Below are 6,488 nucleotides of genomic sequence, written 5' to 3'. Positions count from 1 at the left end.
GAGCAGTTATGCTAGCGTCAGTGGTAAAAGGAAACCAGGCAGACAAAGAACACGGTGGTTAGAGACAATCAAAATGGACACTGGCCAGAACATTGCAAAACTAAAAGAAGTGGTGCAAGATCAAAAGACGCTCTAACAGCTGACTCATAGGATCGCCTGAATGGCTAACACCGTCGTCATCATAATTTACAGTGCAAGCCTAAGCAGTGAGTTTAGAGGGATATAACTCTGTTACGGGTTGAACTGTTAGGATTCAAAGTTGTCATTTTTATGCAGAGATCCTCTGGGATAAAATACCATTTCACTACATGACACTGATCAGCCGACGTAGAGACAGCTTCTAAAATGTTGTGGAATCTTAAATGTTTTAAAATTGCATGTAAAGGTAAAGGTATCCCCTGTGCAAGCACTGGGTCATGTCTGACCCTTGGGGTGACGCCCTCTAGCTTTTTCATGGCAGACTCAATACAGGGTGGTTTGCCAGTGCCTTCCCCAGTCATTACCGTTTACCCCCCAGCAAGCTGTGTACTCATTTTACCGACCTCGGAAGGATGGAAGGCTGAGTCAACCTTGAGCCGGCTGCTGGGATTGAACTCCCAGCCTCATGGGCAAAGCTTTCAGACGGCTGCCTTACCACTCTGCGCCACAAGAGGCTCATAAAATTGCATGTAAGGTGTCTAAATCTTCTAATTGTATACTGAATAAAAGTCTTAAAGAACATTAAGTGTCCCTTTTTCTCTTGTGGTGTTTTTCTTGCTTCGTGTCCTTGGATGTCCTTTTCTGAACTCTCTGTACTGTCAGCTGTCTTTTGGGAAGCTTTGCACCTGTGAATCCTCTACTGGGATTATTAGTTACCTTAAGAAAGAATCACAATGTGAGTCATCATACTTGAGATAGGACCTAACTGTTCTTGTATGACTAACTGTGGAGTACATATAGAGTGCACTGCCCTTCCCACATTTGATGGGGTGCATCTGACACTCACGACTCTACTAAGAGCCTGGAAGTTATACAGGATCTGTCATTACCACCAGAGAAACAAACTCATACCACTAATAAGAAATGCTTTCTCTCATCTTCATGGGTAGACCAGAAAATAGCTTCTTATCTTAACCCAGCCAGTCCAGCTATGTGGATGTATACTTCAGTAACCCCAAGGCTAGAATATTGTAAGGTGCTCTACATATGTCTGCCCTTAAAGGCAACTAGGAAACTCAGATACTAGGAAACTCAGAACTATTCTGCTATGGTTCCAATTAGGAATTGGGTCCTTGACAGGGCCAGTTTACCCATGTATCACATGCTATGGGCCCCGCACGTCCACAGGCCTCACACTATGCCTCCCCCCCCCCCGCTCTGGATCATAGCTGTAGCCCGTCCTCCCCCCTTTCCCCTCTTTAAGGACACTCAGAGTGACACCCCTTTCCACTGTGAGTGGCCCTCTGCCCCCAGTCTAGCTGCTCCTGCCACAATTGTACTCTTCTAGGGCTCTGGAAATCCTTAAACTAGCTCTATGAATCCTTAAACCACTCCTGCTCCTTGAACCCACAATCCTGCAAGACCTATTTTCCTGCTGTGCCCCAAAGCAAAGCTTTGACTACACTGAGAAGGTGCCCCCTTCAAACAGGCATGTGCAGCAACTAACTGTATGTGCCTTCTCTGTCGTGGCTCCACCTGCCTGTCTGGGGAGGTCAAGGAGAACTTCCACAGAATGCGCAGAACATAAAAGTTCAGGGGGTATTTTTATTAGAGTAGTAGAATTTCATTATAAAGGAACAGCCCAGGAGGATGCTTTTATAAGGAAATAATCTTGGTCTTTAAGATCCCACTGGACTCAAATCTTGCTCTTCTACTGCAGACCAACATGGTTACCCTCCTGAAGCTCTCTTTATTATATGTGTCCTCTAGCTTTTACTACTCTGTCTTCTACTTTTGTAATCTACTTTATGGTGTGCAATGTCTTAGACCAGTGGTCCCCAACCTTTTTATCACCGGGAACTGGTCAACGCTTGACAATTTTACTGAGGTCCGGGGGGGGGGGGAGTCTTTTGCCGAGGGATTCTTTTGCCGAGGGATGTTGCCACTGCCGCCTGAGCCCCTTCTCCAGTTGCTTTCCCACCAGCGTCCCTGACTTTCCACTGCCCGCTGGGGGGCGCTGCCAGCAGCAGCTGCGCAGTGCCACATCGAGGGGGAGCCCCAGCCATGGCGGCTGCTGGAGAGCACCAAAGGTGAGCCGGTGGCAGAGTGGCAGGGCAGCCCTCGAGGCAGTAGCTGGGTAGGAGGACGAGTAGGAGCCGCAGCCCGGTACTGACTGATCCACGGACCAGTATTGGGGACCACTGCTTAGACAATTCTCTGTGTTATTTTCTAATTTTGTAATCTTAGTCCTGTTTCATTGGTGGAGTTATGCTGTCCAATCAACTGTTTTAATATTTTGTGATCTGCCTTGAGTCTTGATGAGAAAGGCAGGCTATAAATTATTCAAATGCATGGGACAGAAATATAACCCATTCATATACTCTTCTTAACAATTCAGAATTCAAAGGGGAAAGTAGGAGAGCCAGCAGTAATATGGATGATTATCAAACCTTTCCAATTTACTTAACGCAGCAACCCTGAGTAGTCTTCTGTTCTTATAATCAGGCAGATTAAAGGGGGTGGGATTAATTTCTAACATGCTATGTAGAGAGGTCTGCTGGGAATTCAGGCTTCAACATGGAAGTCGTGAATATGAAGAGCTGAAAGCATTTCTGTTACTAGGGCTTCCGTGCTCCAGAGTGGCCAATAACCGTTTAATTAATTAATTTTTTTAGAGGAAGCTAAACCACAGTGACCTCTTGAGTTTAAACTAAGTCCAGCTACTTGTCCCTTTCATACTTCATTTAGAACCTTTGCCCAGATTTGCAGTCCTGGGGGAATCCCAGCTCTTCCCAGCAGGATCAGCAACAACAAGAAAGTGGGAAGCAAAACTAATTGTTCTTGATTCCTTGTGGGAAGAAAACGGCATTATCAGCTCTGTTCTTATTTGAAGGCACACTGAAGAAGAATTTCCAGTCTCTCTGGAAACTCTGAAGCTGTGGTTCAGTGGTTGAGCAAGTGTTTGCATGCAGAACGTCCCAGGTTCAGTCATTTAGAAGGGTAAGCTAATATGTGATATGAAAGGGAACATAACACAAATAAAATTGGAATAAGTACGTAAAGGTTAAGAACGGAGCTCTTCCACCAGGTCTCTGGTTGAGGCCAGGGTGTGGGAGATCGCAGGGGCCCCTCCACAACCAAGAACTATCGGCATCCCTGAGAATTGGGGCCCTGAGGCACTGATGGAGGGGGGGGGACATGGGAGGTTAAGGAGAGGTTTTATTTTTCTCATTGCCGGAGCAAGTTGTTTTTATGGGTTTTTATATTTTTATGTATTGGGGTTTTATGCCTGCCATGAGTAGTTTCTGAGAGCAGCCGGTAAGAAATCTATCTAATAATAATATCCACCAGTGTAGGAGAGGAAGAATTTATGGCTCCTTAAAAAACAGTTGTAGCAAAGACAAATAGAGGGATGCGAACAGGGGGAAATGAACCACGGAGGAAGGACAGGGGAAAATGAACAAAGGAGGGACAATTCTGCTTGTTGTTAATGTGTAAAACAGAAGCTGTAGATTAGAATGGAGGCACCTATGAGGGGAGTTAACTTCTCTCTGTGGTCTGTGTGGCCTCAGGCTTCTTCTGGCCAGACTACAGCTCAGCTCCAATCTGTTCCTGGAATCAGGATTGTACCTACAGGCCCTTGTTCTCCCAGCTCCAATAGAGCAAGCGAGCCAGCTGGGTGGAACCAGGTGCCTGCAGAGACAGAGAATATGGAGAGTTCAGATCCTCTCACCTCCACTCTTTCAATGTGGCAATTTGATACCATCACCCCCTTACTCCACTTGATATATAAGCAGTGGCTGTCCCCCTGATCTTCTTTGGCCCCTTAGTGAAGAGGCCCAGGATAGAATTGGAAACTTCCACATACCAAGCATGGATTCTGTGAGCGAACTCTCAGCAAATCACAGGGTGAGGTTCATCCCTGGGTCATAAGTGAACTAGTAAGCTGAATCCATCACAGGATTTTCAAGGCAAGAGATAGGCAGGGGTGGTCTGCTGTCACCTACCTTTGCATAATTATTCTGGACTCCCTGGGTGGTTTCTAGGGATGCCGGTCTCCAGGTAAGACCTGGAATCCCCCAGAATTATCATCTTCAGACTATAGAGATCCGTTCCCCTGAAGACAATGGGTGCTTCGGGAAGTGGGCTCTGGCACTGTATTCCACAGAGGTCCCTGTCCCTCCCAGGTTCTATCCTTAACTCTCCAGGAGTTTTCCAACCTGGATCTGGCAGCCCTACCTGCCATCCTGTGCCAGTGGCCAGGGACACCTAACAGCGCTAGTGATTTCCCAACCAAGTATCAACCAGGGCTGACCCTGCTTAGCTTCTGAGTTCTCATGAATTTGGACTAGGTTGAGCTATCTTGGTTTCTGGGTCTTATTAGGATTTATTTGACCCAGACAGTCCAAAGGGAGATGGACCATGCTTTCATTCCCTGTCCCAAAGGCAGGGGATAGCACTGCTGAAATGAAAGAGACTGAAGAAACATTCAAACTAAACTTCCCCCAGATTCTAATGAGTAGCTGTGCTGGTCTGAAGTAGCACAATAAACTTCTCCTAGTTTTACTGAACGGTTCTCAGTACCGATGGAATTTGAATGCACACACGGTCCACCAAATACTGGGAAATCCAAACTGCTGGTGAGGAAAGCAGTCTTGCATCATTAAATAGGCAAAATTAGACCCTTGGTGACAGACTGGATACGTAGCAATTAGCTCCTGGGGGAAACCCGGCAGGGGCCGAAAGCTGCAGCTTTGATGAATCTCTTTCCATTAAATGTGGGAGGAGCAACTCCCTAGGGGCTGGTCGGTCAGCAAACACAGGTGGCTTCTGCCCCTCTGGGGAGGCGCTGGATGCTATTTCTGAAATGGCGTTCTTAGAGCTTCCCACAGGTGAATTCAGAGAAAAAGCTTCAGGGCAAGCCACCAGTTCAAAGACTGGAGGAAATCCAAGGATGTTTCAAAAATAATTCTGGTCTGATAGCACTGGAGACCAAAAAGCATTTTGCATTAATACTCACGCCTGCATTTGGCACGGTTCATTTGGGGACACAGCCACTTCTGCTTAGAAAGAATGCTCTGGATCTGAGAGGAGCATGTGCGTGTTTTCTTTCATCTGGGTGTGAGGAGGGATGGATAATAAGCTGCTGGGAAACGGCTCGGCCACCCCTGCCTTGGAGGAAGAGCTAAGAAGTTGCATTTTAAAATGTTGCAGAGCAAGATGTGACTCCAGCAGCACCTTTGGACCTAAACGGATTTCCAGAGCATAAGCTTTCAAGAGTTAAAATTCCCTATGTCTATACCAGGCAGGACCGGTTTATCCATGTAGTACATGTAGCATGTCCTATGGGCCCCACGCTTCCAGGAGCCCTACAAGGTGTCTTCCCCCCCCCCCCATGGATCAGGACTTCAGCCTCTCTCCTCTCCCCTTTTCTGCCTTTAAGGACATTCATGTAATGCTCCTTTCCACAATGGGGGGGGGGGGTCCCTCTATCCCCAGTGTGGTTCCTCCCACAACCATTGTACTTTGCTGGGAGAATCCTTAAACTACTCCTTGTAACAGGGATAGCAGGGTTACACGAGAGCTCTCCAGGGGTTACAGGGCCTTTCCCAGAAGTTCAGATGGCTGCTGACATCACTAGACGTCACTGGATCACACTTCCCCTGCTGATGTACAAGCTTAGTCTCTCTCTCTCTACAATGGAAACAGTAAATGATGGTTTGATTGATTGGTTGGCTCCTACATCTTACTTCTGCACCCACTTCTCAGAAGGGACATGTCACCACTTCCAGAGTTCCTCAAAGCCTGAAAAATATTTCAAAGGGTTCCTCCACGGTCAGAAGGTAGAAAAAGGCTGGCCTTGTTAGTCTTTAAGGTGCTGCAGGACTCAAATCTTGCTCTTCTACAGATCACCATGGCCAGCCATCTGAAACTTTAAAACAGTGCCAGTCACTCTAAACAGGATATTTCGGTTTCCTAATGGAAAATCCCCTATATCTTCTTGAATTTTTTTAGCACTACCCTGTTTTGAAGAAAGTAGGAAAGTAACTGAATCCCCTCAGCAAGGCCAGGCAGATTTGGTTCCTAACTTAATTTATAAGAATTCCCATTTCAAACTTCCTGCTTTTAGTTTCAGAGGCTAAAGTTTGTCATGTGTAATTAAATATTTTCTGTGTGTGTGTGGATTTGCTTTTGGCAACTGTGTCTGAGGCTGGCCTCAGTGTGAACTAAAAGCTTGCACTTTTCCAATTGAAACTTTCCAACATAAAACAACACAGCACTCTGGTTGACAGAGTAGCAATGCATGGCCCACAAGCATCAAAAGATAATCAGCAACTAGAAACCACCTT

The sequence above is a fragment of the Paroedura picta genome, chromosome 5 (genome assembly GCF_049243985.1).
Source record: "Paroedura picta isolate Pp20150507F chromosome 5, Ppicta_v3.0, whole genome shotgun sequence".
Taxonomy (NCBI): domain Eukaryota; kingdom Metazoa; phylum Chordata; class Lepidosauria; order Squamata; family Gekkonidae; genus Paroedura; species Paroedura picta.
Note: the sequence above shows the minus strand (reverse complement) of the source record.